Source organism: Heterodontus francisci, chromosome 21 (assembly GCF_036365525.1).
Source record: "Heterodontus francisci isolate sHetFra1 chromosome 21, sHetFra1.hap1, whole genome shotgun sequence".
NCBI lineage: Eukaryota > Metazoa > Chordata > Chondrichthyes > Heterodontiformes > Heterodontidae > Heterodontus > Heterodontus francisci.
In genome coordinates this window covers 16,423,535-16,441,365 of record NC_090391.1, presented here as the reverse complement: position 1 = coordinate 16,441,365, position 17,831 = coordinate 16,423,535, and positions in this window count along the sequence as shown.

Here is a 17,831-nt window from a genome sequence, read left to right as displayed (position 1 = left end):
TCTCACATGCTCTCCCTCCCTCTGCCTCTCTCTTTATCTCTCCACCTGTCTCTTTCTCTGCCTCTGTCTCAGAGTCATTGCAGTGGTGAAGGAGGCCATTCGGGCCATCTTGTCTGCACTGGTTTTCCGAGAGTGCAATTCTCTCAGTTCTATTACCCCGCCTTCTCTTCATAACCCTGCACATTCTTCCTTTTCATGTCACTGTCTAATTCCCTTTTGAATGCTTCAATTAAACTTGCCTCCACCACGTTCTGAGGCAGCGCATTCCAGACATTAACCACTCACTGCATGAAAAAGTTTTTCTCCATGTCACTTTTGCTTCTCTTACCAAATATTTTCTGTCTGTGTCATCTCGTTCTCGATCCTTTCACAAGTGGGAACAGTTTCTCCCTATCTGCTCTGTCCAGATCCCTCATGATTTTGAATACCTCGATCAAATCCCCTCTCAGCCTTCTCTTCTCCAAGAAAAACAGTCCTAACTTCTCCAATCTATCTTCATGACTGAAATTCCTCATCCCTGGAACCATTCTCGTGAATCTCTTCTGTACTCTCTCCAATATCCTCACTTCTTTACTCAAGTGTGGCACTCAAAAATGGACGCAATACTCGTGCTGAGGATGAACTAGCATCTTATACAAATTCTACATAACCTCCTTGCTCTTGTGCTCTATGCCCCTATTAATAAATCCCAGGATACTGTATGCTTAATGAACCGATCTCGCAACCTGTCCTACCACTTTCAATGACTTCTGCACATATACACCCAGGTCCCTCTGCTCCTAATCCCCCTTTGGAATTGTTCCTTTTTTCTATATTGTCACTCCATGTTCTTCCTACCAAAATGAATCACTTCACATTTCTCTGCATTGAACTTCATCTGCCACCTGCCTGCCCATTCCACCAACTTGTCTATGTCCTTTTGAAGTTCATCACGATTGTCATCACAGTTCACAATGCTTCCAAGTTCCGTATCATCTGCAAACTTTGAAATTGTATCCTGTCCACCGAGGTCTCGGTCATTAATATATATCAAGAAGCTCAAGGGTCCCAACACTGACCCCTGGGGAACTGCACTACAAACCTTCCTCCAGCCTGAAAAACATCCATTAATCACTACTCTTTGTTTCCTGTCACCCAGCCAATTCCGTATCCATGTTGCGACCGTCGTACTTATTCTATGAGCTACAAGCATGCTCACACGTCTGTTGTGTGGCACCGTATCAAACGCATTTTGAAACTCCATGTACACCACATCAACAACATTGCCCTCATCAACCCTTTCAGTTACCTCCTCAAAAAACTCCAGCCAGTTCGTTAAACATGATTTTCCCTGAAGAAATCCATGCTGCCTTTCCTTAATTATCTCGCTTTTGTCCATGTGACTATTGATGTTGATCCAAATTGTTTTTTCTAAATGTTTTCCACCACCGAAGTTAAAATAACTGACCTAAAGTTGCTGCTGTAGTCTCCCCACTCTCTGTCTCTGTCTCTCTCTATGTTTCTATCTTTACTCTCTCTCTCTCTCTCTTTGCCCTGTCTCTCTATCTTGATCTCCCCGTGTCTCTCTGTCCCTCCCTCTGTCCCACCCTCTATCTCTCTCGCTCTGCCTCGCTCTCTCTTGGTCTCTCCTTCTTTCGCTGTCCCTCTCTCTGCCAATCCCATTCTCTCCCCTCTCTCTTTTTGTCTCGGTCTCTCCCTCTACCCCTGTCTCCCCCAATCTCTGTCTTTCACAATTGTTCTCTCTCTCTCTGTTTCTCCATCTCCATCTGTCCCTCTGTCTGTCTTTCCCTCTCCCTCTGTCCCTCCATAACTCTCCCTCTACCACTCCCTCCATCTGTCTCTCTGCCACCATCTCTCTGTCCGAATTTCCCTCCCCTCTGTCTCCCCTGTCTCTATCTCCCCTATTTCTGTCTTTCCCTCCTTCTCTGTCTCTGTTTCTCCCTCTCCCTCTTTCTCTGCCATCCCTCTCGATCTGTCTGTGTCTCCCTCTCTCTCTGTCTCTCCCTCTTTCTCTGCCTCTCTCTCTCTCTGTCTCTCTCTTCTCATCTCTCCCTTCCTCTCTGTCCCAGGACAGCAATGCTTTCAGGCATTTCTTGGTTAATTTTGAACCAGCAACTCTTTCCTTTAGAATCACAGAAAATTTAAGGCACAAAAAGAGGCCACTTGGCCCATCGTGTCCGTGCCGGCCGAAAAACGATCCAACTATTCTAATCCCACCAACCTCCATTTGGTCCGTAGCCCTGCAGATTACGGCACTTGAGGTGCATATCCAGACTCCTTTGGAATGAGTTGAGGTTTTCTTCCTCAACTACCCTTTCAGGCCAGTTTTTCCAGACCATCACCACCCTCTGGGTGAAAAACATTTTCCTTATATCCCCTCTAATCTTTCTGCCAATCACTTGAAGACTGTGTCCCCTCGTCACTGACCTCTCTGCTAACCTGAATAGACCCTTCACCTCCACTCTATCCAAGCCTCTCACATTTCAATCAGATCTCCCCTCAGCCTTTTCTGATCCAAGGAGAACAACCCCAGCCGATCCAATCTTTCCTCATAGCTGCATTTTTCCAGTTCAGGCACCATCCTATTAAATCTCTTCTGTGCCCTCTCTAGTGCAATTGCATCCTTTCTGTAATGAGGTGACCAGAACTGCACACAGTACTCGAGTTGTGGTCTAACCAATGTGTTATACAGTTTCAGCATAACCTCCCTGCTCTTCTATTCGATAGCTGCTTTGTTGGGAACGTCACTGCAGTGTGAAAATATCAAACACTGAACCAACACTCACCCGTAAAACATTCACACTAAACTCCCAATACAGGAATGGGCAGATAATGAGGATTGTTACTGACTGTTACATCTTGTCTCATCTTCTATCTGTCTCTCACTCTCATGTCTGTCTCTCTCCATCTCTATCTCTCCCTCTATCTCCTTCTCCCTCTTTCTCTGCCTCAGTCCATGACTGTGCCTGTCCCCATCTCAAACCATCTCTCCCTCTATCTCTCCTTGGACAGAAGTGTTTTAATCCATTTATTGGTTAATTTTGAACCTGCAATTCTTGCCCTTGCTGGATCCATCACTGCACTTTTAAAACATCAAACACTGTTCAACACTCACCCCCTAAACCCTCACACTAAACCCCCAATACAAGACTGTGCAGATAATGGGGATTATTACTGAGGTTCTGTCAAGGTCCCCTCACACTCTGTCTCCCTTTTCCCCTGCTTCTAAAGTTTGTCAATTTGTGATAACATATTTTCAACAACAATAAATGTCCCTGCAGTTTGAAAATATGAAACACTGATCCAACAGTTGCCTCCTAAACACTCACACTAAACCCCTGATGTTTCCTTTCAAATGTATTTCTTGCGCACAGCCAGTTGAAGTTTATAATTATATCTTTTTTCAAACATTATTAGATTTAAATTTTCTCCCATAATCGCGCCCTGTCACTCACTCTGTCTGTCTCCCCCTCAGTCTCTGTTTCAACCTCTGTCTTTCTCTCTCCTTCTCTCTGTTTGTCTCTCTCCCTCTGTATCTGTCTCTCGCTTTGTCTTTCTCCCTCGAACTCACTCTCTCTCCCCCCCAATGTCTCTGTCCCACTCTGCCTGTGTCTGTCTCCCTCCATCTCCCCGTCCCCCTCTCCCTACTTTGATATTCTTTTCATCTTGCAATAAACAACAACATTCCATTTGCCTTCCTAATCACTCGCTGTAGCTACACGGTAACATTTTGTGATTCATGTACCAGGACACCCAGATCCCTCTGTACCGTACAGTTCTGCAGTCTCTCTCCATTTCAATAATATACTGATTTTTATTCTTCCTGCTAAAGTGGACAAGCTTACATTTTCCCACATTGTACTCCATCTGCCAATTTTTTGCTCACTCACTTAACCTATGGAAATCTCTTTGCAGACACTTTATGTCCTCTTGACAGCTTACTATCCAACCTATCATTGGACAGACACAGGGCAGGTTAACTTCAATGCTGAGAAATGTGAAGTGATGCATTTTGGAAGGAAGACTGAGTGATATAAACTAAATGGTACAATGTTAGAATGGGTGACAGGTCAGAGAGATCTGGGATTTCATCAATGTTACCTGTTCTATCCAAAAGCTCAATTTGGCGCTTGGAATCTGTGAGTTGAATTTAGCTTCATCCTGAAAAGTGTTAGCAAACGTGTTGGAAAATGTATCAAAAGCTGTTTCCATTCAGACATTCCTGCATTGTGGAAATGTGAGCTGTCTTTGCAGAGACAGGAAATAGAGTTGTTTGAATGGACCTGCAGGTTTTGGTTGATGCAATAAGGTGAGAATTTGAATTGTGTCCCTTCCAGATACACAGAATTGAAGGTATTTACAGAACACCACATGAAGTAGTTTACCAATGTCTGACAAACTTCAAAGACTTCAAACACATGGAAGAAGAGAAGAAGGGAACAATATACAAAACCTCAGTCAGTCAGAAAACAGCAGTAGGAAAATGAATCTCATTTTATGGGTTTTAATTTGAAGGCCTGAGCTGATGATTTAAAAAGTAGGAGTTCAAATCCCACGCTGGGCTGTTGTGAATTTGAATTTTGTTTTTTCTAAAAATAAACATAAATCTGGAATTAAAAAACATCTAGGATGGAATGATTCACTCCTGTCTACTCGTGCAAAGCCCGTGTGTCTCAGTTTTGCTGTATTTATTAACGATGTAAGATGATAATAATATATTCAATAATATTAAATGTCACTTCAGTTTGAAAATATCAATCACTGATCCAACACTTGCCCCAAAACACTCACACTAAACCCCTGATCTTTCCTTTCAGAATTAGTTCTTACACGCAGCCAGTTTTACTTTTTAATTCCATCTTTTTCAACATTATTAGATGTAAAGTTTTTCCAGTAACCTCGCTCTCCCTCTCTCTCTCTCTGTGAGTCTCTCCCTCTGTCTCTGTTGCTCCCTCTGTTTCTCTCTCTTCCTCTCTCTCTCTCTCTGTCCCTTTCTCCCTCTGCATCTGTCGGCCTCCCTCTGCATCTGTCTGTCTCCCTTTCTGTCTGTCTCACTCTGCATTTGCCTGCCTCCCTTTCTGTCTCTCTCCCTCTGTCTCTGTTTCTCCTTTTTTCTCCATCATTCTAGCTCTGTCTCTCTCTCTCTCCCTCTTTCTCTGTCGCACTCTTTCTGTTTCTCTGTCTGCCTGTGTCTCACTCTCTCCATCTCTCTGTCCCTCTGTGCATGGACAGCAATGCTTTGAGCCATTTGTTTGGTTAATTTTGAATCTTTAACTCTTGCTTTTGTTGGGAATGTCAATGCTGTTTGAAAATATCAAACACTCATCTAACAATTATCCTTAAAATACTCACATTAAACCCCAAATACCGGACTGGGCAGACATTGGGGATTGTTACTGGGGTTCCATCAAGGTCTCATTTCGCTATCTCTTCTGTCTCTCACTGTCTTCCACAATGTCCCTCTCTCTCCATTTCCCCATTTGTTATCGTTTCCCTCTTCTCCTCTTTCCTTCATCGCCCCAAACTTTATAAATGGAGAGGGTGCTCCTCCCACTTTATGAATAAAGATGGAGCTCCCTCCACTTTATGCATAGAGAGGGAGCTCCCTCCACTTTATACATAAAGAGGGAGCTTGCTCCACTTTATACTTAGAGGCGGAGATCCCTCTACTTTATACACAGAAAGGGAGCTCCCTCTGTTTTAAATAGCTGCCGTGGTGGGATTTGAACCCCTGTCCCCTGGCCATCAGGTTGGGCCTCTGGATTACGTGACCAGTGATATTATCACTACCCAACTGCCTCCCACATGGATGCGTACAGTGTCTGTCCCGTAATATCACTCACAGTAGTTTCTGGGCTGTTACCCTGAACATGGTCCGGAATCAGAGACTCAAAGTTCACGTTTTAACTGGGAAAAGGCAGGAACAGAGTGAAACGGGATTGATTTTGTCCCTGGATTCAGTGCCCACTGCAGACAGATCAGTTACATTTACAATAGAAAAGCCAGGGGTGAACACGGTCAATGCAATAATATGGAAAATGTAAATGACGCCTCTCATAATTGTAGCATCCGTCCAGTATGAGTACAGATTTCAGGTTTATTCCGAGAGAGGTCTTACTCAGAAAATGTCATTGAAATTGAATTGATTGTGTTTTATCCACCACATTATTTACATCAGAGTCAAAGCTGCTGATGTAATGTGTTTGTTCAGGAAAGTGTAATTAATAGCAATGATCAGGGGTATAACCGTGTCAGTGGAGACTTATCCCCTGTATAACTTAGGACCCATTGGAATGGATCAGCTCAGAGTGCCTGGTGGAGCTGTGGATTCCAGGCTAATCGAAGTCCCTGCTTCTCTCAGAAATGGGATATCCAGTAATCTATCAGATAGAAGACATTTACTATCCTGTACTTGCAGCAATTGGAGTTACTGGTAAGCCGGTATCTCAGCTGTTAATGGTGTAAATCGATGTTAACTGAGCTGCTGTACTTGGTATATTTTCCCTCTGTGTGTGTTACACAGCCGCCTGTTCTTTTCCAGCAATTTACTGATGGAATCTCCTCATTGACTACTCTTTCATTCTTGCAGGAACTGTATTATGTATTTAATGGTATTGTTTTAAGTAACCGTGGCATTGTTACAAGATTATTCTGTGTAATGAATGTATTTGAATGTGATGTTTCAGTGAGGATCAATAATCAGACCAATAGGAGTTTTTAACAGTTTCATGATGTGGATCAAACCGGCCCTGGAATATTTTTATGATTTTGTTTTCAGTGATTGATAATGAGACATCTCACAGTCTCAGTGTTGCAAGGGGACAGAACAATGTCCTCCCTCCCCAATAATATGGATCAGTTTAACTGGGATTTCAATGTATTTACTGATCATCACAGTTATCAAATATTATTTCATTCTGTGTTTGTCTGACACTGCTTCAGAAGTCTGGCTACTGAACTGAGTTTGCTGCTGACACTTTCACTTCTCCTTCTCTGCTTCACTGTGGACCTTCACTGTGACTGGACTACATTGTAAAATAGAAAGTATTGATGTGATGTTTTACTGGTTTTCACTCTGTCAGTTGGAATCAAGAGACTTTCCATTTATCTGTCGATTATTAGCTGCAGCGCTGATGTTGCTGTTTTATTAATTAAACAATCCCACATTCTAACAGATTACTTTATAATTCCAGGAGAAGGAATTTCAATGATTGTGAGATTTGTCTGGAAGTAGCTTTCGATCCTGTTTATTCCATGTATTGTAGATGAAGTGAAGAGTGCAGGTGAACAGGTCGAGACTTGAGTGTTCTGTAGATACATTAAATTATTCACAGAGGTTTCACCATTGAACAAACTGACTCTGAGAATAGAATCATTGAACCTGGGGCTGGTGAACAGAACACAGGCGCAGAATGTTAGGAATAAATCAAATGTGAAAAGCAGCATTAAGTAACTGTTTACAGGGTGTGAGTACTCCGGAGAGATAGGGAAGGAGAAAAGGAGCAGGGAGAACGAAACCGACAGGAACGGAAAAGCAGAAGTAAAGAGAAAGAGAAAGAAGCAGCAGTGTAAATAATTCACTATCATAAAGTGCTGGAATGTCCAGAACAATTAGTGAGAGAAACTGTGAGTTGAAGTTGTCTGTTTTCAGATTGTGTTCATTTTCCTGTTGGACTTGATCCTCTGTGTTGATTTCTGTCAGGTCCTCATTTTGTTTTGTAGAAAGTTCCTATTCCTTACTTAGTGACTGAATAAACAGAATAGAATCAGTTCATCACTGTTGGTAATTCATTATTTAAATACTGCACTTTAAAATCTCTGTGACTGCTGAATTCAATAAAGAGCGAGGCTGATATCAGAAATATATTTACATTTATATTTAATAGCCTGTGCAAACTAAATATATTGACTATATGGGAGAAACAATGAACTGTTCTCCAACACCAATAACCACAGGGATTATTGTTTGAATGTATTAATTGAGTTGTATTACTGGGATCTATCGATTAGATTTCCTCTAACACTCTGCTGCAGTCTCTCCTTGTAAATCTCAGCCTCTCCTCTCACTGTATTGAATCCTCAGTCTCCTCATCCATTGCTTCAGTTTATCCACTTTCCCAAACCATCTGCTCCAGTCTCCCCTCCTGCTCCAACATGTACTTTTCCTTCTCTCCCTCCCAATCTCACTCACTGTCTCCACCTCCAGCTGCCTTGTCCAACCTGATAGGAATACAGTAACATGGGAGCAGGAGGAGGCCATTCAGCCCTTCGAGCTTGCTCCACCATTCTCGATCATGGCTGATACTCAAACTTAGCGCTGCATTTTTCTGCCTTTTCCCATTTGATAACATTTCCTGTCGGTTCCCTGAACCCTGAGCAACAAACCAGCTACACATCCCGCTCTCCCCAAACCTTCCCAACCAACAGTCTGGAGACAAACTCCCAATTAACCCATTGGACTCCATCTCTGTAAAACCCCTTCTCATTTCCCCACTGACACTGCATCCTCACTCAGTACTTCCAGTAGATCCTGTGCTGACTTTATTCACTTTCTGCATCAATTTCCCAATTCATTATTAATAACTGTGTTTACAAACATTTCACTGTGAGAAAGCACTGCCCGGGTCAATGAATCAGTTTTCACTGCTCGATGCACCAACAAAGCTGGAAATCTCAGCCCAGATCCTGTCAAACTGCTGCTTTGTCTCCAGGTCTGATCAGTAATTTCTCTGCTTACCTTTCTCTCTCTCTTCCAGTTATCTTGTTGGCGATTGTGATCCTGTCCCGAGGAAAGTGCGGTCTCTCCAAATGTATCAGTGTCTACCTGGTGGGAATGGCAGTGTCTGATCTCCTGGTTGTTATCACTGATCCCATATTGACCTAGATTGTTGTAATTTATTTCCCATATTCATTCCTGAGAATTACTCCTGTGTGTTCTCTCATTCTCTTTCTGCTTTCTGCATCCACAGTTGTTTCTGTCTGGCTCACAGTCACTTTCACCTTTGATCGATTTGTGGCCATTTGTTGTGCGAAGCTGAAAACAAAATATTGCAGCGAGAAAAGGGCGGCTGTGGTTGTGGGAACAGTAAGTGTGCTGGGCTGTTTGGAGTCTCTCCCCTGGTACTTTACACTGAAACAAAAATACATTATTGATAATGTTCCCATGGGTTGTGTAAATAAACTGAGCTTCTTTACTTCCCCCATATGGGGGGCCATTGAATTGTTTAACCGCATTTTAACCCCTTGTGTCCTGGTCTTTCTGATGTTGCTGCTCAATGTTCTGACTGTCAGACGGATTTTATTCTCCAGTAAAGTCCGCAGGGGATTCCGGCGCCACAGCAATGCAGAGAATCACAAGGACCCAGAGATGGAGAATCGCAGGAAATCAATTATTTTACTCTTCAGTATATCCGGCAGTTTTATCCTGTTATGGGTGACCCAGGTTGTGTCTATCATTTGTAGGAGAATTACAGATATTTATTATTATTCCTCCTCCACTGACCCTCTCTATATCACAGAACAAACATCAAAGATGCTGCAGATTCTCAGTTCCTGCACCAACACATGTATTTACATTGTGACCCAGACTAAATTCAGACAGGAGCTGAAGAAGGGGGTGAAATACCCTCTCAATCTCATTGTTAAATTAGTGAAATCATAGAAAGAGCTGAAGGGTTTCAAACACTGGAACTAAATCCCATTCCCCCTCCTCCTCCCCCAGACCCACAGCTCCACCTCCCACCCGCCTCTGTGATTATTTGACCGGCGCCATCTTTAGTCCTGGCAGCGAATGAACGTGCAGACCCTGATGTTTCACGGGAACAGGATAGGTTTGCGCATCTGCCAGTACAGCGCCACCTCGTGGTTGCTGTTGTCAACAACAGCAGCCAGTGGATAAAGATGCAAATCGGAGTGAATGTGAGGTCGTGAGCAGGGCAGTAACTGCAGTGTGTCAGGGACACCAGCAGATGGGGATGGAAAGAGGGGAGCAGTAACTGCAGTGAGGCAGTGACACCAGCAGATGGCGATGGTGAGTGGGCCAGTAGCTGCAGTAAGACAGGGATACCAGCAGATGGCGATGGTGAGAGGGGGCAGTAACCGCAGTGAGGCAGGGGTACCAGGAGATGGAGATGGTGAGAAAGGGACAGTAACTGAAGTGACACAGGGACACCAGCAGATGGAGATGGTGAGAGAGGGACATTAACTGCAGTGAGGCAGGGTTACCAGCCTCTCGAGATGGTGAGAGGTGGACAGTAACTGCAGTGAGACAGGGACACCAGGAGATGGAGATGGTGAGGAAGGGACAGTAACTGCAGTGAGGCAGGGACACCAGCAGATGGAGATGCTGAGCCATTACTGATGGGAGATTCTCTTGCTGAGTTTGAAAGTTTCCACAAGTCTGAAGTATTTACTTTATTGTAAACTTGAGATGCTGAATAAAATAATTTCAATGCAACTTTTGTAAAATGGCTATTTTTCTACTGTGTGAGCACTTGTAACATGAAACTCATTCCTGTTTGGAAAGTTATATTGAGTGATTAAAGGTAATGTATACATAAAACAACAGGATCAAATACAACGCAAACAGTCATTTATAAATAAAAACTCTCAATATAAGTTGTGTTGAGTTCTTGATCACTTACGTTATGACATCTCTCTCTCTCACACTTCTCTTTCTATGCTGGTATCTTCTCTACGATAACTAAGAGTAGTTGAAATTTTACTCCAATTGACCTTTGAAAGTTAATATTGAATCTGCTTTCAGAAACCTGTCAGACAGTGAATTCCAGACCACAATAACTCCCTGCCTATTTGTTTCACCCCTCTACTAGTGTAAGCAGTCTCTCCTCATATCTCCAAAATGAGGGAAAGATTTTGAATGCAATGCAATTAATTTCTCCAGGACAGCAGCTGCAGAGGAGCTGGAACCTCCTGAATGTGGACAAACAATGAACAAAAATCCCTCTGAATCCCCCAGGAGAACAGAGGATAGAAACAGTCTGGAAGCAAATGGAAACAAGTGACACTTTATTGCAGCAGTAAAAACTCTTTGTCAGAAAGTAGAGGTCTTTATTGCTGAACTTTATATAAACTGGAGGTGAAAAGTGGAAGATCTTTCATACCATTTGTGTTAAATGGCCATTTCCCAGCTTTGTAAACCCTTGTAACATTAAACTGGTGAATGTTTAGAAGGATTTATTGATTGATTACAGTTAATACATAAATACAGCAGCATCAAATACAGGCCAAAGAATCATTGACGAATACAACTGTAAATATGGGTAAGAATTGTTGTGTGAAATGTCACTGATTATAAAAGTTCTCTTGGCTGCCTCATTAACCTGGCTCTAGTTTCAGTCTTTAAATAAAAAGCTTACTTATCAACACACCAGAGTCCTTTTTTTTGGTTAGAGGAGGAGGGTGGGTGGGAGACACTACACGTGTAGTGTCTCGGGTACTGCAACCGCCCAAATAAATAGTTTTCCCTGACCCAGCAGTCCCCTGGTCCTCCGAAACAAAAGGGGATTAACTTGTAATTTACACTGAAATTGACCGCTCAGCTGTAAGTTCACTCCGCACCTCGTTCTGTCAAAGCTGCTCCTCGTAAAAAGAAAAAGATTTTAAAGCTGCCCAAATAAATAGGTTTCCCTTACCCAGCAGTCCCCTGGTCCTCCGAAACAAAAGGGGATTAACTTGTAATTTACACTGAAATTGACCTCTTAGCTGTAAGTTCACTCCGCACCTCGTTCTGTCAAAGCTGCTCCTCGTAAAAAGAAAAAGATTTTAAAACTGCCCAAATAAATAGTTTTCCCTTACCCAGCAGTCCCCTGGTCCTCTGAAACAAAAGGGGATTAACTTGTCACTTACACTGAAATTGACCGCTCAGCTGTAAGTTCACTCCGCACCTCGTTCTGTCAAAGCTGCTCCTCGCAAAAAGAAAAAGATTTAAAAACTGCCCAAATAAATAGTTTTCCCTTACCCAGCAGTCCCCTGGTCCTCTGAAACAAAAGGGGATTAACTTGTAACTTACACTGAAACTGACCGCTCAGCTGTAAGTCCGCTCCGCACCTCGTTCTGTCAAAGCTGCTCCTCGCAAAAAGAAAAAGATTTTAAAACTGCCCAAATAAATAGTTTTCCCTTACCCAGCAGTCCCCTGGTCCTCCGAAACAAAAGGGGATTAAATTGTAATTTACACTGAAATTGACCGCTCAGCTGGAGTTCGTTCCGCACCTCGTTCTGTCAAAGCTGCTCCTCGCAAAAAGAAAAAGATTTTAAAACTGCCCAAATAAATAGTTTTCCCTTACCCAGCAGTCCCCTGGTCCTCTGAAACAAAAGGGGATGAGCTTGTAACTTACTGAAATTGACCGCTCAGCTGTAAGTTCGCTCCGCACGTCGTTCTGTCAAAGCTGGGCCTCGCAAAAAGAAAAAGATTTTAAAACTGCCCAAATAAATAGTTTTCCCTTACCCAGCAGTCCCCTGGTCCTCTGAAACAAAAGGGGATGAGCTTGTAACTTACTGAAATTGACCGCTCAGCTGTAAGTTCGCTCCGCACCTCGTTCTGTCAAAGCTGCTCCTCGCAAAAAGAAAAAGATTTTAAAACTGCCCAAATAAATAGTTTTCCCTTACCCAGCAGTCCCCTGGTCCTCCAAAACAAAAGGGGATTAACTTGTAACTGACTGAAATTGACCGCTCAGCTGTAAGTTCGCTCCGCACCTCGTTCTGTCAAAGCTGCCAAAGATAGGGAAGGAGAAAAGGAGCAGGGAGAAGGAACCAGATGGAAAAGGAAAAGCAGATGTCAAGAGATAGAGAAAGAAGCAGCAGTGTGTATAATTCACTAACAGAAAGTGCTGGAATGTCCAGAACAAATTAGTGAGAGAAACTATGAGTTAAAGTTGTCTGTTGTCAGATTGTGTTCATTTTCCTGTTGGACTTGATCCTCTGTGTTGATTTCTGTCAGGTGATCATTTTTTTTTGTAGAAAGTTTCTATTCCTTACTTAGTGACTGAATAAACAGAATAGAATCAGTTCATCACTGATGGTAATTCATTATTTAAATACTACACTTTAAAATCTCTGTGACTGCTGAATTCAATAAAGAGCGAGGCTGATATCAGAAATATATTTACATTTATATTTATTAGCCTGTACAAACTAAATATATTGTCTATATTGTATAAACAATGAACTGTTCTCCAACACCAATAACCACAGGGATTATTGTTTGAATGTATGAATTGAGTTGTATTACTGGGATCTATAGATTAGATTTCCTCTAACACTCTGCTGCAGTCTCTCCCTGTGAATCTCAGCCTCTCCTCTCACTGTATTGAACCCTCAGTCTCCTCATCCATTGCTTCAGTTTATCCACTTCCCCAAACCATCTGCTCCAGTCTCCCCTTCCGCTCCAAACATTTCCTTTCCCTGGAATTTAGAAGGTTATGGGGTTATTTGATGAATGTTTCCAAGATAATAAGGGAATCTGAACGGGTTATCAGAGAGTAACAATTCCCACTTGCTGCGGAGTCAGGAACTTGGGGGCATAGTCTAAAAATCTAAACGCAGTCTAAAAACCTTTCAGGAGTGAAATAAAAAAACACTTCAACACACCAGGTGTGGTATCAGTTTGGAACTCTCTTCCACAAACGGCAATTGACGCTGAGACACTTGTTAGTTTTTAAATCTGAGTTTGATAGATTTTTATTAACCAAATGTATTAAGGGGCAAAGATAGGCACATGGAGTTAGATCACACATTAGCCATGAGCTCATTGAATATAAGGGGAGTGTTGAGGGGCCAAATGGCCTCCTCCTCCTCTGTCCAATGACAAATATCGTGCTGTCATTCTCTGTGTCTTGGTCTGTGTCTCTCACTTTGTCTCTCTTTCTGTCTCTCTCTCCTCTCTCAAACATCTGTGGAAATCCACAAACATTAGTTAGCCATTTTAGGCTGGTTTGCGGTGGCCATTTTATGTTACCACAACACTGGGACATTTATTCCACAGACCGACTCGTCACCAATGTCAGGATAGTGCTCAAATTGTGACAGAGACATGGAGACACTGAGACACATATTATTAGAAAGAAATTAATCATTCCCTTTTGCCCAGTAATTTTCCCTCCACTGTGATTAGGCTGGGTGGCCTGTAATTACTCAGTCTATTCCTTTCTCCCCTGTTCATCAACAGTACAAGATTCGGAGTCCTCCAGTCCTCTGGCAGCACGAATATAAACAGAGAGGATAGGAAAATGATGGTCAGATCCTCTGATATTTCCTCCCATGCACCTCTTAACAATCTGAGCCTGTTGAATTATCAGCTTTCAAAGATGCTAAACCCCTGAATATTTCCTCTCTCACTGTTTATCCCATTCAATATTTCAAAGCCCTCCTCATTGACTACAATGTCTCTGTCGCCCCCTCTTTTGTGAAGACAGTTGCAATGTATTCATTAAGAAGCATGCCAGCATATTCCGCCGACACGGTCAGGAAAAAGGAGAAGCGACGATATAAAGAAAAGGATAGAATTCTAAAGGAGGTGCAGGAACAGACACATCTGGGGGTTATTTGTGCACCAATCACTGAAGGTCGCAGGGCAGGTTCAGAAAGTGGTTAAACGGCAGAAGGTGTCCTGAGATTATAAATAGAGACATTAAATACAAAAGCAAGCAAAATTTGACATTTGTAAAGCGCTGGTTTGCCTTCAACTGGAGCATTGTCCAATTCTGGACACTGTACTTTAGGAAGAATGTGGGGGCATTAGGGAGGGTGCAGAAAAGATTCTCAAGAATGGTTCCAGGGATGAGTGACTTCAGTTACGTGGATAGATTGGAGAAGCTGGGGTTGTGCTCTGTGTCTCTCTCTGTATTCCTCTCTCCATCACTCCCTCCTGCTATCGCTGACACTGAGAGGGAGACAGAGGGAGAGAGGCTTAGATATGCAGGCAGAGAGAGGGCTGTCGAGAGGAACAAGGTTGAAGGGAGAGAGATTGTTGGGGTGGATTGAAAGGGAGAATGTAAGATATATTCATTTGATGTAATCCTTCACTGCTGTGGCCGCAAACAGAGAAACATAGGTACATAGAGTGAAATATTGGTAGAGTAGGAGAAATGTGGATGAAGTTGGGGCCCAAGCGGCCAGTTCTGATGATCCAGAAGGAAAACGCTCCATTGTAAACATCCAGCAAGGTATTCCACCATGGAAGCCATCACACCCTCATGATATTGGTGTGGAAATCTTGTAATCTATGCCCATGGTTATTGACTCCTCTGTTAAGGGAAATGGGTCCTTCTGATCCACTTATCCAGTCCCGTCATTATTTTATACACTTCAATTAAATCTTCCCTTCAACCATTTGTGCTCCAAAGAAATCAATTCCAGACTATTCAATCTTAACTCATAGTTAAAATTCTCCATTCCTGACAACATCCTCTGTAAATCTCCTCTGTACCCTCTCCAGTGTGGTCACATCCTTCCTGTAATGTGGTGACCAGAACTGTACACAGGCTGTGGTCGAACTAGTGTTTTACACAGTTCTAGCATAACCTCCCTGTTCTGACATTGTCTGCATCGGCGAATAAAGGAAAGTATTCCGTAAGACTTCTTAACCATCTTATCCATCTGTCCTGTTACCCTCAGGAATCAGTGGTAGTCTCTCCAAGGCCCCTCTGTTCTCAGTCTGAGACATTGTTCAGTTAGATTGAAAGAACAATGTAAAACAGAATAATATGATGTAATCCTTCACTGCAGTATACACAGACAATCGAGAGAGAGGCATGAAGTGTGAAACATCGGGGTACAGGGAGAAAGATAGATGGAGATGGTAACAAATTGGAAAGGAGTGATAGGGACTGAGAGAGAGGTAATCTCTGGTAAACTCTCTTGCTGGTAATCTCTCTCCATCTCTATCTCTCTCTTCCCCTCCCTTCTACTCTCTGAAACCCTATTACTTCTCTCTGTTACTCACTTTCCAAGTCTATCTCTCTGCTTATCTCCCTCTATCTCTATCTCCCTCTGTACACTATCTCAATCTCTCCCTCTTGCCCTCAGGATGGGAAGAGGGAGAAAGAGACGCAGAGAAAGGGTGTCGCAGGCAGTGTGAGATGAGGAGAAAGAGACAGAGGAACAGTGAGTCTGGCGTTGGTAGATAGATCTTTACTCTGTATCCAACCCCGTGCGTACCTGCCCTGCGAGTATTCGATGGGGACAGTCTCGGACGGGGGGGACTGTCTAAAAATCAAAAATTAGTCGAAAGCCCTTTCAAAGATGAAATTTAGAAACAATTCTACATACAAAGAGTGGTAGAAGTTTGGAACAGACTTCCACAAATGGCCCCTCCCCATCTCTGCAATCTCCTCCAGCTCCACAATCCATCTGCGATCCTCGAATTCTGGCATCTTTAGGATCCCCAGTTTGAATCGGCCCACCATTGGTGGCCGTGCCTTCAAGCTGCCAAGACCCTAACTCTGGAATTCCTTTCCTAAACCTCTCCGTCTCACTCACTCTCTTTCCTCTTTGAAGATGCTTCCTCAAACCAACCTCTTTTTGTTCGTGCAGTGTAATATCTCCTTCAGTGACTCGGTGTCAACTTTTTATTTGCCTTATTTATTCGTTGGATCTGTGGGTTACTGGCCAGGCCAGCATTTATTGCCCATCCCAAATTGCCCTGGAGAAGGTGGTGTTGAGCCTCCTTCTTGAACCGCTGCAGTCCATGTGGTGTCGGTGCACACACAGTGCTGTGAGGAAGGGAGTTCCAGGATTTCGACCCAGTAACAGTGAAGGAATGGTGATATAGTTTCAAGTTAGGATGGTGAATGACCTTAGTTGTTGTGTGCGGACAGTATTTTCTGTGCGCAGTCCATTTAACTTTTTAATTATTTATTTTTCTCACGTGGTTAGATGTAAAGTTTCTCCTAAGAACTGCCTGTCTCCCCGTATCTCCTCACTCTTTCTGCTTCTCTCTCCCTCCTTCTCTAAATCCACTGCTTTACTCTGTATCTAAACTCACACTGTCCCTGCCCTGGGAGGTCTCATTATGGTGCTTGAGCAATGAGTTATACACTTCCAGCCTAACCTCCCTTCTCTTATATACTTTAACAGCCTTGTTGGGAATGACACTGCAGTTTGAAAATATGAAACACTGATCCAACATTCACTCCTAAAACACTCACATTAAACTCCGAAAACAGGACTGGGCAGATAATGAGGATTGTTAATGATTGTTGCAACTTGTCTCATCCTCTCTCTGTCTCTCCCTCTCATGTTTGTTTCTTCCCATCTTTCTCTCTCTCTCTCTCTCCCTCACCCTCTCCCTCTTTCTCTGCCTCTTTCCATGACTCTGTCTCTGACACCATCTCTCTCTCCGAGGACAGAAATGTTTTTATCCACTTCTTGGTTAATTTTGAACCCGTAAATCTTGACCTTGCTGGGAACGTCACTGCAGTTTGAAAATATCAAACACTTTTCAACACTCGCCCCCTAAACTCTCACACTAAGCCACCAATACAGGACTGTTAGAACTGGAACATTACAGCGCAGTGCAGGCCCTTCGGCCCTCGATGTTGCGACGACCTGTGAAACCATCTGAACTACACTATTCCATTTTCATCCATATGTCTGTCCAATGACCACTTAAATGCCCTTAAAGTTGGCGAATGTACTACTGTTGCAGGCAGGGCGTTCCACGCCCCGACTACTCTCTGAGTGAAGAAACTACCTCTAACATCTCTCCTTTCTCTATCACCCCTCAACTTAAAGCTATGTCCCCTCGTGTTTGCCATCACCATCCGAGGAAAAAGACTCTCACTATCCACCCTATCTAACCCTCTGATTATCTT